Here is a 20946-nt window from a genome sequence, read left to right as displayed (position 1 = left end):
AAAAAAGCCATGAATCGAAACGAACTTAGACGGGTTTTACTGGGTTTCTTTCCCTTAATAAATATTAAAGAGCCGGCTACTTAAATGTTAAAATGGTTGGTGCTAATTTTGACAGCCTCGTTACAAATGGAAATATTTAAAAAAACACTCTAAATGCCGCATTCAAATAACATCAGTATTTGTCATTCAAAAATAAGTAACAAACTGGCCAGTATTCGTAAAAATTAGGGATACAAAAAGGTATCGCTAGAAAAAAAAAGGATTTATGTATGTATCGTTGGATATAGTTATTGAGATTTTGCGCTGATCGCGCCTGGCTGATACTACAAAATAAAAGCAACTTTGGAATTTCATAATTTCAAGCCGCGGCCACCTTTGGTCGTTGGAGACGCTAAATTAATAATAAAGTAGATCGTCTGATTTATTTTTGGATTTCTATTTTAGGTAAATATCGTGTATTCGTCCTCTACACGAGATAGAAAGTTGCAAAGTAAAATTTCAAGTAAAACTCAAATGTAGGCAGGTTTTACACAGAAAAACACTTCAGTTATCAAATTTACTGTTAAATTTATGAATACTTAAATCTTGGACTCAATGTAGTATGTTGATGGCTAATGTTGAATTTTTCGTCTATTGGCTTATTGACGAAATTGAATTAAAGTATGTCAAACAATAAATATGGAAAATCGATTTCAATTACCCAAAAATATCATCACAATGAAAGAGTACATTTTATTTCTATATAATAGAAATTCCACTAATATAAATAAAATACCTCAGAACAATATTGACCCACTTTCGTGTGTTCTGTCAAAAAGCTCTATTCAGAATAAATCATTGAATCAGTGCCGATCGGATTCATATTCACAGTAAGAAAAACTTAAACTTCACAAAAGAGAAAAAAACATTAGCTACATCTTTCAAATATAAAAGACTTCTAGTCTAATGCTCTGCAAAATCTTTGATACTTCTACAAGTTCTAATGGCGTCTAATGGTGATGATGTTTCGCCATCTTCCTCTGTTCTCCGCGGTGTGCATGGAATCGTAGACTGACGTATTCAGAATTGTGCTAATTTGAACGGACCAGCGCATTTGATTGCAACCACGACATCTTTTGCCTGCAATCTTGCCACCGTCCATTTTTCAAGATTGTCACCACTCTTTCAGGCTATTATTTAATTAACTATTTCTGGTGACTGTCTTATAAAACAACTAAACATTAATATATTTTAAAATAAGTCAATACGCATTTCTGCTGTGAAGCGGTAATGCGTTTTGGTTTGAAGCCTGAGGTGGTATGTACGTTGTGAGGTTTATGGGTTCCGGTAAACATTAAACATCGAGTGAGCCATGAACTCATTTTCCCGTCTATGCATTTTTTTCTCCACAATATTGGTTTTTCGAATTGCTCGAAAAATCGGAAATTCAAAATCGGAACCTCAAAAAATTGAGTTCGTCTTATTTAATACATTCTACTTATCACGTTTTCGAATATCACGTATATTTAATTAAAACCTAAACGTGCAAGTTCAGTACAAGGTTACGTTTTTTTTTCGCTTAAGCCATGATGTCACATGATTAATGTCTCAGTTTCATGCGAAAGTTCGTAACTCGACGTTCATTGTTCGAAGCGTGCGCGTTTTATTTCGTCCATACGAGATCCGAGAATGTTTAATTAAAAGACCTTTCCCAGTTACAATGTCGTTTACTTTCATTTTGCGCAGTTTTGGTTTTAGTTCCGTTTGAATAAACTCAGTATATTTCAAAATGAATACATTTTGTCTCATCCCTGGTGAGCTGAATAGGTAAAACGTACTTTGATGTGGGAGCAAAAATTATATGGTTGAGTGAAAACCAGAGGAAACTTGAGTAGATACAACGAAGACAGTCAACGAAGCACATTAACAATTTGAATTTTACACGAATATACCAACGCTTTGATACAAATAGAAGATGATACAAATGGCCATCCTATTAAAGTACCGGGAAGCCAGAGGTATTAGATACACTCTTTTTCGTGTTAGTTTACAAAGAAAAATGAAGATTTTTTTAATAGTAATAAAACTTAGGCGTCCTGTTCACATGAAATGTCCCTAATAAGAATTACCTTAATCACGTATTCCCAAAACTGTTTGGATAAAAAAACTTTTTCTCAAGAAAATTCCAGAAACATGTCGGACTTAGTTGTTCAACTCTGAACCCTATAACTTTAGGGCTACGATGTAATTCTCTTTGAATAAATAACCTCGTCTTAAGACCTAGAATTATTATATACCTAAGTCTTCAGGCGCACGTTTCTTGTTCGATTTTTCGGCTTCTTTGTTGGCGAATTTCGTGTTATTCGCTTTGTGTTATATCTTGATCATGTCGACGAGCGGGTACGTTGGGAATTCTTCGAATGGTTATAAACTTATTGGCTTAGTCGGACAAAGCTTTTGAAAATATATGGTACGGTGCCAAAATGCAAGTGTCAATAATTTTGTATCGGATACTGATCAGTTTCCGAGCTGTTACGTTTCATCTGGAAAGTGACTTGGATAAGGCATTACCTTTGTCCATAAGCGAGCTCTTGTCAATTTGCTGTCACGAAGCAATCTTGTATTTCGATCTCCAGTAAAGAGTCATTGTTCGTATGCATTTGGAACTTTGCCCTCATGGTATCTTAGGTGGCACATACGTTGCTAACTGCTATGGGTGTGAATCGGTGTAACACCGTATTGATTATAGACCGCTATGTGCCAAAATTAAGTATATGAAGTAAACGTGTAAAAGCGAGATCGAATGTTTGTAACCTTAAGGTCAACCTTTTAAAAGGTATCGATTCATTAGTCGTACTTATGTGGGTCGAGAATGAATTCTTTATTCGACCCATGGACATAGTTAAATTGAATTGTCTAGGTCACAGGAGAATGCCTGATGAAACCGATATAGATAAATACGAATTTTTAAGATTTTCGTTGTTTGCTTAGGTTTGCACGACATTTATATTGACCATTCTAACCGGCGCTATCTAGGCGGGCTTCGAACAGCCTGCCGACCGAGAGGGCTAGTGGTCGTGGCGCCGACGACCGCCAGTCCGGCGTCCCGAGGGGGAGGGTGATGGGAGAGATGTGCTCCGCACTAAACGCTCCACTTTCCCCCCTTTGCCTCTTCATGAGTTCTGTCTCATGCGAGGTTTGGATGCTGGTTGTTGAGCGACAGGAGGTTTTAGTGGGTTCAACTCCGACATGCCCCGCCCTCCATCCCCAGTGGAGGGCGGAAGTCCGGTGATTTCCTCCTAAGAAAGAAAAAAAAAGACATTTATATTGCTTATATTTCCATTTGGAATTCACGCCGTTGCGTATGTTATCCCCATAGAAAAAAACACAACCTCACCAAGAACCGCCTTCGAAACATTTCTCGCAATAAACATTCTCAAAATGTTGGTTGAAGGTAAATACCGTGAAATAGCAGAGCAAACAAACCTTTGAACTCCCGATGGTTATGTGAATTAGCACTTTTGGACCCATTGTTTGTCTGTTCGTAAGCAATTTTAGATCTTATGGGTCTACGAGATGTTTGTCCAACTCAGATCAGCTACAACATCGATGCTGCATTTCTAACTCGAAAATTCTATTAATGTAATGGAATTGTGTTTTTGCTAGGTGAGATTGGTACACAATTTTATGGACCAAATGGTTTTAGCCTATAATGAAGCCTTCTCAAAGTGAAGACTTACCTCTATAGATCCAAGTATCGGTATATTGGAATAATGACCATTGAGGCATTTAGATCAGTACGGGTAAGAGATACGACAATAGTACTAATGAATGTGCAACGCAATGTACTTACACATTACAAAACCTACCCTACCCTACCAACTAATCAGAAGTTATCCGGTTATTAAAAAAACAAAAAGTATATAATTTTTTTTATACGCTACTATTAGCTTTTTATATTGCCCTAGTAGGCAGACGAGCATACGGCCCACCTGATGGTGAGTGGTTACCGTCGCCCGTGGACTTCAGCAATGCCAGGGGCAGAGCCAAACCACTGCCTACCGCTGAAAATAGCTTGATCTGTATTTATCTATGCAACGAATTCTTTCGACTTTCAATTTCCGCTTCAAGACTTCATGACTAAGTTGAGAATTTGCGCACCAAAGACATGGATGACAAACGAATTGTTCGATTTCATCGCTTTACCATAATAATTAGTAATATTTTTATTTTTTATTTAATTATTTCGGTTGATCAATAAAGCCTGTTTTATTTTTAAACACAATTTCATTTTATTGAAAAATAATTCAATGAAAACCCAAAGAAAAAATGAGCTGATGCGCCCGCACCAATATAGTATTAATTATATGTTTGCGTTTTTCGTTGCAGCAATGAAAAGGTGAGTAAGCTCTATCTTTGATGACAAAGAACATTACGACACACATTTCTAAGTGATGTATTGTCATAGATTTAAATTACGTTACTGGCTTACGTGTCGGTTCTTGTTATTCAATTAATTCGCCCTTCGCTATTACCCCAGTATCAACGGTGGATAAACAATCTTTTGTTGTAAATATTAAGGCTATATTAAATCCGAGTCATTCTCAACGTTGTTTTAATTAAATCCGCAGACGGGAACATTAGTTTAAACAGACGCTCCTTTGACACGCCTCACCTCGGCGACGTTTCCACGAAGTCATTACACATTCAAAAGGTTGGGCTCTGAGATTTACTAAACATTTTGCATTATTATTTGAGTCGTTTATACGTTTCGAGTGATACTTTCACGGTTTTGTGCATAATTCTTTCATTGAACTTTGTAGGGCTTGAAATATATACATACATCATCATCATTATCCTGCCCTTCTCCCAGTCACCTGGGGTCGGCGCAACATGTTTTCTCCTTCCATACTTTTCTATCATATACCATTTCTTCGCTCACTCCCCTCTTACCCATATCGTCTTTCACACAATCCATCCATTTCTTCTTAGGTCTACCTCTTCCTCTATATCCTTCCACATTCATAGTTAAGACTCTCTTAACAACCTCATTTTCATTTCGTCTCATTACATATCCATACCATCCCAAACGCGCACTCCTCAGCTTCTCTGTCACAGGCCACTTTCAGACTTCCTCTAACATATTCATTCCGTATTCTATCCGTTCTCGTTACTCCACACATCCATCGCAACATTCGCATCTGCTGCATACAATCGCCTTTCATCCGCCACTTTTGTTGTCCACACAAGACGGCAGGCCTTATTAAGGTCTTATATATCTTCCCTTTTAAGGGAAGAGAGATGTGTGAGTCACATATGGTGCTCGTGACCTGCCGCCATTTCATCCATCCTGCGTCAGTTCTGTGCCTCACAGTACGATCCAGTTCACCGTCGCTTTGGATAACAGACCCTAGGTATCGGAAGTCTTGACATACTGGCAAAGGTGTTCCGTCGAGGGAAATGGGTTTAAAATTGGAGAGACCGCCAAAATCACAGAACAGTTGTTCGGTTTTCGATCTGCTGATTTTTAGGCCAACACTCTCCAACCTGCATCGCCATTTCTCCAGTATGTTTTGGACCTCGAGCCCGTTTACTCCGACGAGCACTATGTCATCGGCAAACAGCATACACCAAGGGGGCACTTCCTGTATCTCCGATGTCAAGGCATCAATCACAAGCAGGAAGAGATAAGAATAGAGATAGAGATAGGATGAAATATATACATACATTACTATATAAATATGCCTTTGAAACACACACATATATATGTAATGCTTAATTCTTGGAGGGTAGAAATAGAAGCACCTTCTCAGTGTATTAAAAAGTGTCCAATGAAAGGGAGACAATTAAGGTGGCGATATAGTAGCAAGTGGAAACATTTTAAAAACCCCCATAAGCTACCACTCTTCACTCTGTTTAAAACTGCTATATTCATAACATTTCCTCTTCATACGTTAGCACTATTTTAGTGAGTCCTCCAACAATAATTTGATGTTTACAGGTGGACACTTTCAACTTGTCGCTTATACTACATGGTATGTGATGATGATGATGCTCCGTACCTCTACCCTCCATAGTTTGTAATGGAAACTAAATTCTAGCTCACTCATTATAATAGTCGTGTACACACACAAAGATGCAGGTTTATGTATTAATCCATTTTGGTTTACAAAGTCAATACGGAGAATCAAACAAGGCATTCTAAGGAATCCCGTTTAATAGATAAACAGGGCTTTTGATCATAGATTCATAGATTCTAGGAACCATTAACAAATCAAATAGTTCGATATGATTTGATTAATTGTAAAATAAGTTACCGAGGTTCAAATCAATTAATACAATTTATTTATTGAATAAAAATTCAGATTGTACGGAATATAATGTCATCAACGTATTTAACAACTTAAAATCCTACGGTATACTATATCTTGAGTAGTTTTGGTGATTTTAATGGGTAATATATAAATAAATATTGTGTGACTTGATCTGTTATTGATGGTAGGGTGTGTGGTGTGAGACCGCGCCGGTAGGTTCCACTGTCTTGTCTATATCTCTACTACCCGGCTTGAAGGGTGGGACAGGCTTCGTGCTGGTACAGTTAAATTGAGACTTAGATCTTTTATCCCAAGGTGAATGGTGGTAACCAGTACCACCACGTGGGTTTGCTAACCTAAATTCACAATAAAAAAATCTAGCAATGTTTACGTATGGTATTGTCAACGAACAAAAAAATGTTGTATAATCTATATCTATCTTGTTTTTTTTAATGACAGGGAGGATACTTGCATTTTTAAGGGGCGACCATAACCCATAGTCGCGAATTTATGTAATCATAATGAGGAAATTCTTATTATTTATCCATTATAGTTTGAACAATTTTGCACGGTAATAATTTTCATAATTTATCAAAGTACTTATACTAATATTTATCGTTTTCCTTACAGATACCTTTCCTGATTCCTGACCAGACTTGAATCCTACCCTTTCATTCTTGTTTTGAAGATATGAAGATTTCTTCAATAAACCTAGCCTTAGGTTTTCTTGGAATATAGCGGCTTAGTTGTAAATTAGTTATCCCTTTGATTGTTTAATCAGAATTGCTTTAAGGGATTACTTTATAAATTAAGGGCGTACGGAAGCTACAAGTGCTTGAATTGCCTGAGATGACTACGTCATTTCCTTTTTAGTCACCGCTACCCACCACCATCGTAGTAGTTAATCGCTAAAGTGTTCCGCTTCCATGAGTGGAAGCATATAAATGAACGCAGTTGTTGAGAAAACTGCGTTCATTCATAGAGCGTCTCTATTAATAGCTTTTGCCATAGACCATCCGGCTATAGAATCCAAGAGGAATCCAATCCATTGTCTCCTGACCGCCATGCCAGGTCCTTCTTCATACTAGATTTAGTTTGGGATTCTTCAAGACATTGCCATTGCTCACGAGTGACGGTAATCACTCACCAATCAAGTGATCCGTATGTTCATCTGCTTTTGTAAGCATCAACTTATACCTCTAGGGTAGCTTTTTCGTTGTGATAAATTATAGTACAAAATGCTTTTTGTGAGTTTGTTGGCTCCCGTACACCTGACTTAATCAAGAAGGGCAAAATTACTACTACATTCGCAGAGATACATCGATAATATGAGTGTATAATGTGATTGATAGAAAAAAAAAAACTAACTTGCTGTATATTAAACGGTAATCAGTAATATAGAGCATAAAAGAGGAAATCATTTAAATCGACGAAAAGAGTTCATTAAATACTAATACGAAATAAATTTGTTTTTTATTATTTTCGTAATACTTATTGGCAAAACCGCCATAATACAAATATACAAAACACATTTATACAAAAATAAATAAGTGAACATCCTTTGTGCACGCAGCGAGAAATGAAATTCGAATTTCCAAACTCAAATATAAAAATACTATCTAAGTACAAATCGCATTGTAATGTAAACCTATTTAAGCCATAAAAATCGACTACCCATTGATAGTCATTGCCAAATCTACGTTGCCCATATAATGTTATGTCTCACCAATTAAAACTGATCTCTGGCTACGAGCCAAACACGACTCAGAAAAGGATATAAATACATCTATAGAGCCCTATAAATTTATGTTAATTATGCATATTGAGGTATAAAACATCATTTATCGTCAGTTGTGAAGAATAGCCGAGACGTGAGCTGGCTTTGTAATCGAATACTGTCCTAAAGAGTTTCGAGGTTATTGGCCCTAAGAGGCCCTAAGTCTATAAAATATTCGGCAGTCCTTGTAACATTATTGTCTGTGTAATTAAATTTCTAAGCCTTAATGAACTAGATTGGAAATAGGTAATTGGAACAAAATATGAAGAGATGGTCTTTGACAATAGATCCCGAATATATCAATTATAAAAGTTTCATGATCACATTAAAAATGGAACACCGTGAGTACAACATCCCGCCAAATAAAGAAATCGCCTTCTACCTGCATCTGACCCAAAAATTAACACGAAATATGTTAATTTTATCCGGGACGAGTTGGTTTCGTTCGAACTAATACGTCCTAATTAGATCTTCAATCTTAAGAGTTGGCAGTTTGGATAAAATATTGTTTCGGAGCTTTATGGACCAGGTAAATTGTCTACCTACAAGTTTTTTTTTTTTTTTACAACGGCATCTATTACTTTTACTCTTTTGAGAATCCTTTTACATAAGCTCTCTCTCCTTGGTACGAGTATCTCTGATTAAATATACTCAGTTGACGATTTATTTATAGATGGAAATCTAATATCTCCAGAGCTTAAAACTAGGAAGAAGCATTTATTTAGCGTAACTTTGCATTCTTTAACTTTTAATTCGTGCAATAATGTAGAGATCGTTTTTATTAACTTAGGTGGGCAGACGAGCTTAGCGGACCACCTGGTACCAAGGTGTGACCTGGTGTCTACCTACAAGTTCTTTTTTTCTTTAAAACAGCGTCTACTTTTACCGCGATAATTTTGAGAATCCTTTCACTTAAGATCTCTCTCCTTGGTACGAGTATCTCTGATCAAATATACTCAGTTGACGATTTATTTATAGATGGAAATCTAATATCTCCAGAGTTTAAAACTAGGATAGAAGCATTTATTTAGCGCAGCTTTGAGAGAAATTCTTGAAATAATGTAGAGATCGTTTTTATTGACTTAGGTGGGCAGACGAGCTTAGCGGCCCACATGGTACCAAACGTTGACTAAAGCCCAATAAGATCACAATGTGAAAGCTGCATTTAATCAGTATGTGAGTCAAAACAAAACTTACACCATCAGTCCTAACTACTAGCCACTGTTTTATTTATAAGCACGATATTGATTTTCTGAAAATAAACCGGATATCTATGTAATATTCCACGTCTTACTTAATAATATCATATCGAGGGGTGACAGGATATTTGGTCTACAATTGTGCGGTAGGCAGCGGCTTGGCTCTGCCCCTGGCATTGCTGAAGTCCATGGGCGACGGTAACCACTCACCATCAGGTGGGCCGTATGCTCGTCTGCCTACAAGGGCAATAAAAAAAAAACGAATTTTTGCAACTTTGCAGATAAGCCATTTAAAGATTAAAATTTGTAAAAAAAAAATCATAACAAAAAACTTTTACAACTATTTCAAAGGCATAAACTTAATTGAATTTCAATTAAGAACACCGAACTGCTGATGTTAATACCAAATAAAATGCACCTGTAATTACAAAGATAAATGTTGCTTAAACGAAATAGTCTTTCACCTCTCGATATAATTGATTTATTTAAAAACAAACATTAAACATTGAAAATAACTTAAACTATTTAATTTATGGCCTGATGCATGTGACAATAATGGCGTACATAGCATTACCAATTCATCGGCTCGAAGATGGAATACAATAATAATAAAAAAAGAATACTTAATGAAAACATACTTTGAAATTCAAATTTAACAAGTAAAACAGTACTATTTGTTGAATAATATAATGATATCTATGAACTATATAACTGTTTAAAATGCTTTTAATGGCAATTGTCATGTTGTTGTTTTTTTATTGCTTAGATGAGTGGACGAGCTCACAGCCCACCTGATGTTAAGTGGTTACTGGAGCACATAGACATCTACAACGTAAATGCGCCACCCACCTTGAGATATAAGTTCTAAGGTCTCAAGTATAGTTACAACGGCTGCCCCACCCTTCAAACCGAAACGCATTACTGCTTCACGGCAGAAATAGGCAGGGCGGTGGTACCTACCCGTGCGGACTCACAAGAGGTCCTACCACCAGTAAAAACATCGCTAACAAACATCACATTATTAATTCATCCTACGTTTGGTTTTGAAAGGTGAGATACCTGCTTTATCAGAGCAACTGTGAATATTCACATTTCAATCTTATGTCTCAGGGTATGTTGTTGTGGAATGCCGTTCACGTTCTGGTGTTTATTGACTCCGGGTAAAATAAGGCGTGTCATTTTTGTGGGAAGGAATATTTAGGTTTCGCAGGAATAGAAGGAAAAAGGTAGTATGTACTTGTGTGTACACTACATGGTTGCCCTTCAGATACCGTGTAAAGGTTTTAATTTTTTTTTCTGAATCTTTTGTTGATTGTTTCAACTCAGTCAGCTAGCTGAGGACTTTTTAATTCACTTTGGCTTATTACCTATAACCAAAATCAAAATTATAATAAAATCAATTTCTTGTCATTTTGGTTATAAGATTAACACACTTCAACACTAATTCCAATTTTCTTTGAATTGTATTTTCAGATTTAAACTCTTTTTTTATATCTGCGTATGGCATACAGGTAACCGATTTTATTTTCGTTCAATTCGAAACTACGTGCGTCTTACAATAGTCTCAAAGAATCTCGAGATTTTAATATATGTAGAATATAAATCGAATAAAATTTTCTTTATTGAGAATAAAACCAACTGTTTTAATACATTTAAACGTTACTTGTTGTAATGTATCGAATATCTAAGTCTGGATTGGCATTCGCTGCGGTTAACAATGCTTGAAAACGTTCTTTTGTGAAATATTAACTGTTCCCAATAGATTGATACTGTTTTTGTTAATTTAGTACTTTTCAATTTGAAAGATAGGATAGCCAGATTACAATAACATAGAGACTTTCATCTCATGATTCATATGGACTGTGTCGCTGATTTTCTATTAGCTTCGGTGACCACTTCACACCAAGGTCGCGAGCAATTAAAAATGATGGTAAACTAATGTATGTTGACATTACCACACTGATTAGATCATAGACCTATATAGTAGGGACACGACATATTGTTCTATACGTACAATTGCTTATATAAATAGCACCCATTTTGAAGGCACATACATAAACATATATCTATCTCGTTCTTACTCAGCACTTTAACTCGCAGGAAAACAATATAACAGTATTTCAGTGCGTACATAAAATGAAACATGAATATACGTAAATATCTCCGTCTCCGTCTAATGAGGCCGAAAATCCGCCATGTTTAGCGCGCCAAATGTCATTGTCACGTCAGTTCGGCCGTCTGTTTTGGGTTGTACATTATTTATTGACTATGATATCGATTTAATATGATTGATTATATAAAATTTCATAATTTATCATGCTTAAAACATACAAAAATAATAATTAAAACGTATTTTATAGGATCTCAAGAAAGTCGATGTCCTAAAACTATTATCTATATGTATTTAAATTCATTATGGAGCCCTCATCCGAAAAATCCATTTTTCGATCGGAATCTATTGATCATGACACTAATCATAAATACCACTTTAAAATATGTCATCAAAACATATTTAGACATTCTGTTTAGATATTTCGGGAAAAAGGCTACCGACAAAATCTCTTCGGAACTATTTAAATAAAATAGTTTTATTCCGCAGTGAGTAAAACACTATTGTAAATTTGTTAAATATTTAATAATTAAGTGATTTTAGAGAGGAAGTCACAAGGAATGACGTTTGTACTTAATGAATAAATGTTCTGTAGGTGTTTTTTTTTCACGCGGTTCCTTGATAAGTTTAAAATTTGAATCACTCTCAAGCGAAAGTGATTCAAATGGTGCGGCGCACCTTCCTTGGGGTGCGCTGCGGTAGTATGTTACGGACTTTAGAGTCAGCAAAACAATTAAAATAGATTGTAATAGTCTAAGAAAAACACGTACTCAAAATACGATAACATTTAGCATGCTAGAAATGGGCTGATGGCTTTGAACTACGCCATATCTTTATGTTTTGCGACAAACGACAACTTTATAAAATCAGTGTAGCAACTTTTAAAAATCATCATATCGTTTACTTGGCAAATTCGAAGGACGAACTTGTCTTAGATTTCACCCATCTAAATCATATCATATTTGCACATAACAATATACCTACTTACTTCCCATTAAAGTATAAATTCTACAAATAAATAATACTCAACAATATTTAAAATAAAATGAGCCAAGAACGTTTATCGATAAAACCTGATAACATTGAAATCTTTTGTACAGCACTAAAGCCGCCATGTTTTGTGGCCAGATGACGTCACAGCGGCACGAAATTTTGGTTGACGTTTCATTTCCATAGGTTTCCTACTTAATTGGATTAGATCCATACTAGAACACCTTACTTTGTGAAAGTATCTTTAATAATAATTTGAACCAACTTTATGATCTTATAGAAACATCCAGAGACATTCGGTCGAGTATTTTGTTGAATTTAGAATTATGATTTACGATTTCAACGAATTTAAATGTGATATTATTTCGTATAAAATTATAATTTTTTTGCATTTGAAGTACAAGTCGTGTGCAGAGTTGAGGATGCAGACTTTGTGTGTATCATTCCCCTCGTTTCACAGGAAATGTTCTAAAGAGCGAATGGATATAATGCTTTTTACTATCGTGCCACTCACTACGGGTGTAGAATTCACCAGTTCTATCCGAGATTACTGCCTTACATTTTATTTTTTACCACATAAGTACTTTGGTACGAGTTCGCGTCTACGAATTTTCTGGAACGTCACATGTCTTTCTACAAATGATTTTTTTTTACAAATAGCGGACCAATATATCGACATGAAAACAAAAAGAAGATCTATGAATGATTTAAAAAATAAACTAGTAACGTTTTGGGGATATATACGACAAAGGGAAGATCTTCCACCGAGCGGGTGATATTGCTCGGTAGACCGACGGTCCAAATGTTGTTGTTCGGAACATGTAGGTATATATGAAAGCTTATCTTGAAAATGTCGTAAGCGAGATTCAGGCATCTGTCAAATATCTTGCGTTGTATGATGGCTACCCGCCACAAGTGTAGAAAGCTTCAACTCAGTATGATAAACGACACGCAACAACAAATCACACAAACAAACGAAGTCTCAAATTTATGCATATTAATTTAAAAAATAAAACCTCGTATTTTCACCGTGCAAAATAACACCTAACTTTCCGGTTTCAATTATAAAACAGCCCAACACGAATCTCGACCCGACATGCAGTAACATATTCATTCAGCATTTAATATTTCAGTCGGCCACATTAAACCAATATGGCGTCCGCAAATAAATCACACGTGTCCCGTTTCTTTTTATTTCGTACCATTTAAATGGTTTCTTATTTCAATGTACGTATCTATAGGTAATGCGTTGATTTATTCGACGACAAAATGATTTGTCACGAAGGAATTCAGATTTAGAACATTCGAATCTGTTCGAAATTGATATCAAAATCAGATTACGGTTATTGTCTATGAATAAACTTTTGTCTTTATTTTGTAAAATAAAAGATAGAATCGTTAACCGTCAACCCACGTCTTTTTTTAAAAACTAATATGCTTATAATAATCATAAAAGACCATAAAAGAAGAAACAAAAACTCGGAAACAATGATATACTTTTCCTTTAAGATCTCTTTCAGAAACATCGCCCAGTGCACTACTACAATGCTGGTGGAACAGTAACGCGCGTAGATTATACACGTACCGCGTTAATCTATGGAGTTCCAAAAACATTCTGTTGTTTCAAAGTATGTATAATACGTATATAATATATCTTTCACCTATGAATACGTGATCTAATTGTTAGAACCTAATACTTATTTTAATCCTTTTAGTGCTGAGCTTATTTTCATATATTTTGCGGAAATTAGAAAAATATAATATAAACAACATTAACTGAAAAACAAAAACCATAAATCAATGCTAAATTCATGGCAAAATATATTTAAATGGTTATTTATAAATATTCATAACTTATGAAAAACATCATACATGAACGCGCTAAGTCACGACCGTGCAGGTCGATACCTAATACCTAAAATCAAACTGCGCAATAATCAGTATTCTGACGCTCCGCATTTTTTACGCATTAATAGTGTCGATATGTCGACAGTTCCGCTCTAAGGGCTAAGTAAATAGGTAGATCTATTGGTCTAAAGTCTAATTGAACAGAGGCGTTCGTTGCTGTCGCAGTTCCTAGATACCACAACATGAAGGCCGCGCCGAGCACGAGTCAAGGCTGAAGAATTACACAAAGCGATTCTCCTTTTTTTTTTTTTTTTTTTTTTCGGGTAGAGGGCCGAACCTCCTACGAGGTCCCCGCGCAAATGGGGCGCGCGGGGTATGTGAGACTCAACGATCTGCATGGTGTTGTGAGCAGACCGCGGGCCCAAGGATTTTAGGACCCACCCACTAAACGACTCCCCTGCACTCTTACACCCGACGTCCGATCTCCTCCGAGGTCAGAACCCGGATGAGGTAGGGGGGCTACCGCGGTCAACACTACAACCAGACGGCGCGGCTCACCCCAAGGATGCCCAGCCGACGGAGCCTTCGAGGCGAATCGAAGGCTCTGAAACGTCGGCCGTCTCGGTACGGCAGCCCGTCGGGCCGCCCAGACGGTGCCGCTGGTGTCCCGGAATACCCCGCTGAACCAGAACCAGCCTGCCGGGTCGGGACGCGATACACCGTCAACCGGTCGCTCTATTCACTCCACGGCAGCGCGCTAGAGTGCTGGTAGCGCGCCGCGCGGCCTCACCCCCTCAGGTCGCCCCTTGACCTTCACCGGGGGGAGGCCGCCACCTACAGGGGCCGGGACGTACGGGCGTATTCCCGCCTCCGGCCCCCGGCTCGACGGCGACGGATCGGTGCGGAAAGGGAAGAGCTCTCCCTCTCTCGCTCCGCCGCCTCCTTCTGCGAGATGGTGGACTCGCAGAAGTCGAGCATCGCCTTCCAGGACGCGTCGCTGCCGAGCATCGTAGCCACGACGCGCGGCAGCGAGAGGTCCTCTCCTATGACCGCGACGAGGGCGGCGCGTTGCTCGTCGAATCCAGAGCAACGCGCCAATGTATGTTCCGCTGTGTCATCCTCGTCGCGGTCAGCGCAGTGGTGGCACTGCGCCGTCGGTTCCCTTCCGGCTATTTTGAAAAGGTACCGGCCAAAACAACCATGGCCGGTCAACATTTGCGTCAGCCGGAAGGTGAGGCATCCGCGGTCGCGGCCCACCCAGTCCGCTCTCCTACCTTTTAAACTGGAATCAATGTACACATCTTAGTAGAAATAAGCGAGATAAAGTCAACAACAACGCAATGTAAGGGAAACATATATTTTTGCTCTGAAATCAGATGAGCGGACAAGTACAGATGGATAATGAATAAGCAGTAGCTTTGTAACAGTAATCAATATCTAAACAGAATTATTCTCTGATCCCAAACGAATCACCAGCATCTTTTTTTAGTTATTGCTCAGATGGGTGGACGAGCTCAAAGCCCACCTGGTGTTAAGTGGTTCCTGGAGCCTATAGACATCTACAACGTAAATGCACCATCCACATTGAGATAGAAGTTCTAAGGCCTCAAGTATATTTACAACGGCTGCCCCACCTTTCAAGCCGAAACGTATTACTGCTTCACGGCAGAAATAGGCAGGATGGTACCTACCTGCGCAGATTCACAAGTGGTCGTATCACCAGTAAAAAAGTAAACCAGTCCAAAAGTATTGTTAACAAAACTCATTTCCCGTACAGTCTTCCCAACCGGCATTTAAGGTGCCTAATGTAATTTGTTAGCGTGTAAATTCCCGGTTCGTGTATTATGTCCGTGTACGAAATTCGGGTGCCGAAACTCGTTAGTAGAAACGGTCCAGGTAGGGTAGAAGCTCCCTCTATATTCGAGAAAATAAGTAAGTAAAACCGCGATTGAAAGCCGTTCATAGCGAAACAAAGCCTGAACTTACTCTGTGCATGCTTAAAGGTGTAATGAAGGCAGAAGTGGTATTATCTGTTTAGAGTAAGGTCTATTGTCTTTGTAATATTTGTAGTGGAATAGGTTTTCATTTTCTTCTTTATAATAATGTTGATAAGTGAGAACCAAAATTGCGGTCAAATGACAACTACTAATTGCTAAGTTGTTAAGCCCTTTTATAGGGAAAAATTTGAAATATTAACGGAAATAACATTTTAAGTATAATAAAGATGTTAGTTAAAACGAGATCGCGGTGTTGATGTCAAGCCAACATTCCGAGTCCAAACACTGACATGATAATTTCGCGCCCAACCTGGCAACACAGGTTGAATCTAATCGAGTTAAAACATTAAGATCTCGATAATTATTGAACGTCTGGCCTTTAAATACCTCTTAGAGTTGTATCACGCGTCAATTTCCTTACTCTCGACCTCAGGTTGCCCCCGATAAGGTAACCCACACAGCGTGCTAGTGAATCGGGTACACACGTAGCTTGTTTATTTATAAATTTACTGTTTCGGATCCGGTCAGGGTCGAGTGCAGTACAGATATTATGACGAATGCAAGTGGGCTCGATGTATTTGAAGTTATCATCTTCATAGTTAACACAGATAGTAGTCGAGTACTGCAAGAAATGGCTTTTGTGGTAACGCTTTTTCTACATATAGAGATACTTATCTTAAATCGCGAGTCATTATCTCGAATGCTGTTGGCTTTTAGAAGCTTTGTAAGCCCGATAAGAGGCTTTCACGGTGTTGCTCATAGTATCCTAGTAAAAAATGAATAAGAACGTTTATCAAAAATAGTATTAAACTAACAGCGGTATGCTGAAGAAGATATAAATTTACTATCAGCGATCGGTTTAGAATAAGAATTCATATTTTCTAACCAACGTATGAATACATTTTCTCAATGGCTTCTGCACTAAACGCAGTTTGTATTGCCGAAGACCTCGATCCGGTTTTCTAATATGGTTGTATAGCGTTTGTGATGTAAACTAGAAACCAGGAACAAAATATTTATTTAAAGCAGGGGATCCCACTTTGTCTAATGCCCACTTTGAGAACAAAATAATTTTTTAGCGCCCCCATTTTTTCACCTACTCGAAGACCACTATAGTGAGAGTTAAATCGGTACCTAAGAGTCTTCTTAGATGAAATCACAAATCGCTTCCCAAGCCTCTACGAGTACACAACTACCCCATTTTTTTTGGGTCTCTTACCGCCCTCCTTTAGGTCTGCAGCGCCCACAATGGGGCGTTATTGCCTACTTTGGGAAAGGCCGATTTTGAGGTTATTTTACCAAACGACATCAATCGCCGTATATGTGTGTTCGTTTGGGTTATCAACTTTCGACGTGTGTGTGTATATTTAAGTGAGTTGTTTGTGTTTGACTGCGGATTCGCGAAATATGATTTTCAGCAGTATTTATTGACAGTAGAAGCATAAAATCGGAGCTACTTTTTGCAAAAATCGCTTTTATTTTCGCATGTTATATTCGGGCAGATTATAAATTTATTGTTAGCCGCAAAATAAACTCGGCGAGGTCTCAGCATGATGGACCTATATCGTAAATTTCGGCGATCTCTAAACCGACTACTTCTTTACTTATTCAGATGGTAGTCTAGCCCTTTTTTATATAGCAGTTTAAATAAATCTATACAGCTCATTATATGGAGATATAGATAACATTTCAAGCGATGGTAGTGTTAGATTACAAATAATAACGAATTCTCTCATATCATTTCATAAATTTACTTTTCGAAGAATAGTAATTTATTTGATAATTGTATATCATTTTTTTTTATTTTTTTTTTCTTTCTTAAAATCCTATAAAAATGTAAGATGCACTGCCTATGCATGTATATGACGTCACTAACCATTATGATAAAATAATTAAAAAGCTATCAGTAATGAATCAGGTATAAACGTCAGTATAACAAATTTCCTTTATTAAAAACGTATTGTAAACAACTGTTATTCAAATAGTGAACCATAGGAATATCTTAAATCACATTATGATCGTGGTGGTTATGAAGTCTTGCATCTGGGAGATCTGACGCGTCTTTGCTCGAGGTCATTCTCTGCACTCATTTAAGGAACCTCACACTGTAGTTCTGACTATTCCCGATGAAAAGCTCTGTGTGGTTAGTGCGAGTTTTTTAACGTTCTCGACAGCGTAAAAGTTAACTCAAATTTGTATGAAGTTGCAACGTTTGCCTATTTTTTTTTTATAACTTTACCCTACTTCTGACTTAACCTTTTTTGGAACAGCGCCCCTAGCGGCAAACGTTCCAACGGACTATAAATTTGAGTTAACTTTTACGCTATCGAGAACGTTTAAAAAACCCGCACTTTTTTTTTTAATCTACCTATTCTGATAACCTTGAGAGGCTATATCAGCGTGTTACCCTAGCGTGTAGGTGAGCTCTCGGGGCACACTGGCCCTAGCAAGAGCAGTGCTTCGCAGAATCTACCACCGGATTGGAAACGCGACCCACTCTAAATGTAGTTTTAATTATGTATAAGATCGTGTTAATCAAAGGAAATACATTCACTACTATCCTCTTGAAGGCCTTTAGAACTAAGCGAAATGTCACACATCTTTGCAACCATTCGGTAATAGACTTTATGTTAAGGATTAATTTAAATCTCAATGCCAAGAATCGCGTTGCGTTCGGTCTCCTGCACTCAAGTCGATGAACTTTAAAGTTGCCGGAGTATTTTTTTTAAACACCACACAAGTCACGATTCTATGCAAACTTATCAAGTTGATAAGATTTGGTAAATAATCGTGACGGAATAGAATACGCTTTTCGATAATATGCATAGTACTTACTTACTTTGTTCACAACTCGTTGTAATTAGTGTTGCGATGATCATAAATCGTAATTCAGAGCCTAATTTCACCTACAGACACTGCCCACTGAGTTTCTCGCCGGATCTTCTCAGTGGGACACGTTTCCGATCCGGTGGTAGATTCTGCGAAGCGCTGCTCTTGCTAGGGCCAGTGTCAGCAACACTGCGGTTAGAGCCCCGTGAGCTCACCTACATGTTAGGGCGAAGCTGAAATAACCTCTCAAGGCTATCAGCATAGTAGAAAAAAAAATAGTTATTCAGAATGAATTCGTTGCCCGTGGCGTACATTTTGATAAACTTGGTATGATTCAAAGCGTTTTTTCACGGCAAAATCGTCTATGTGGCTTCGTGACGCTTCGCCACTGCAGATTGTACAATTGTAAATATTTTTCTTATTGAAGCATAGTAATTTGAAGTTGAGGCGGCCGAAAGGATAAGACGCCCGGTGCATTCGTATGGAGCAATGCGACCGTGCCGGTGTTCAAATCCCGTAGGCAGGTGTTAAAAAAAAACCTACATACTTAAGTCACGTTTTCGAATGACTTTCGCAATGTATGAATAACATCGTGTAATGTAAATAATATAATACCTTAAATATTTTGTGAAAAATTCTATTAAACATTGTAGATAACGTAAAATTAAAACGATATGTTATCGTCAAAAGTTTCCGCTCAAATATTTATTTTAATGCAATTAGGGTCATACCGTTGCTATACTGCCGCAGATTATCTAATACATATATATGTAGTATGTACGTAATATGTTCGGTTCTGTTTATATTTCGTAGACTTCACAACTAACAGATGGTTGTAAAATTTATAAACGAAACATCCGTTAATAATTATCGTGGGTAAAGATCAGCCTCTGAAATGTGCCGATAAACTCGTGATATTTTTTTCAAATCGATGCCTCCAATGAACACTACGCTAACTCCAAGTTCGTAGATTTACAGGAGGAGCGTTTAAACGAAACAAGTTGATAAAATCTTTATTATTGCAGATATATTTATGGTTTTTTTGTGTAACTAGCTGATTTACTCTTGCTTCGAACCCCATCAATAACGATTAATTGTAATACTTTTAAAATAGTGAAGCGATTTGCGTGAAAAACGGAAGTTTCAAAATTTTGAGTTATAGTAGTGTTCATTGTAGGTATCGTAATAGCAGGTCCGGTAAATAATCCACACAGGATTATTTTCTAAGTTCGTTTGAAGAAGCACTTCTAAGAGCGCACAGGGAGCACCGTGGAGGGAGTTAAATCCAGATTCTTGGAAACGGAATGTCGATGAGCGCATTGGTTCTAGGAAGTAGTAAATCTGCTACGTTGGCGGGTCGTGCGATAATAAAGACAGAGATTACGGGATCTTATCAAACAAATCTTCAGAGCAACAACCCAATGACACACACGCTAAAGAAGAGAGAGTAGTTTAAAAAAAAACAAAAACAAATAGGTTCCCAAAATAGTTGTGTGGTGTGTAGGCAAGAGATCTTAGATAGATATTTCTGTAAAGGTTATTAAGACATTCAATGTATTTCTGATATTATATTTAAACAGTTCATGTCTTTAACCTTTTTAGGTCCCAAGTTCACATTCAAGTTCACATCTTACATTAGCCTTAGGACCGCAAAGGGTTAAAAATGCGCGACAAATGCCCGTGCTATATATAAATTATGGGCATTTGGCGGGAGCATGTATGGGCTGGGCTATAATCGCATACAAGAACGCTTTCTTCGGGCCCATCATTTTTTATTCATGACATTTTGTTCTTAACCCTCTTCAAGTTTCAACGATGTTGCGGCGAAACGAATAAATTATAACGTTTCATATTAAATTTTGGGAAGATTCCGCCGGAACTCAAAGTTTGGGAAACATCGGTT

At 37.5% G+C, this 20946-nt stretch overlaps 1 protein-coding gene and 1 long non-coding RNA gene across 3 annotated transcripts in view; both read left to right on the top strand.

Annotated features, from left to right (window-relative positions):
* The window catches only part of Cals (calsyntenin 1), a 197997-nt gene that overhangs the window by 17142 nt on the left and 159909 nt on the right, over nt 1-20946 (top strand). The window lies entirely within an intron of this gene.
* LOC149499491 (uncharacterized) overlaps nt 1-20946 on the top strand; it is a 39044-nt gene that overhangs the window by 7158 nt on the left and 10940 nt on the right. The window contains exon 2 of one of the 2 annotated variants that reach the window (XR_016325712.1): nt 6924-7758. The exons of the other annotated variant lie outside the window; for it this stretch is intronic. This is a non-coding gene — a long non-coding RNA (uncharacterized LOC149499491). Of the gene's footprint in view, nt 1-6923; nt 7759-20946 lie in introns of those variants that run through there. 2 annotated transcript variants of the gene reach the window in all.

This window comes from Bombyx mandarina, chromosome A1, assembly GCF_030267445.1.
Source record: "Bombyx mandarina strain Sakado chromosome A1, ASM3026744v2".
Taxonomy (NCBI): domain Eukaryota; kingdom Metazoa; phylum Arthropoda; class Insecta; order Lepidoptera; family Bombycidae; genus Bombyx; species Bombyx mandarina.
This window is presented reverse-complemented; position numbering and strand designations above follow the sequence as displayed.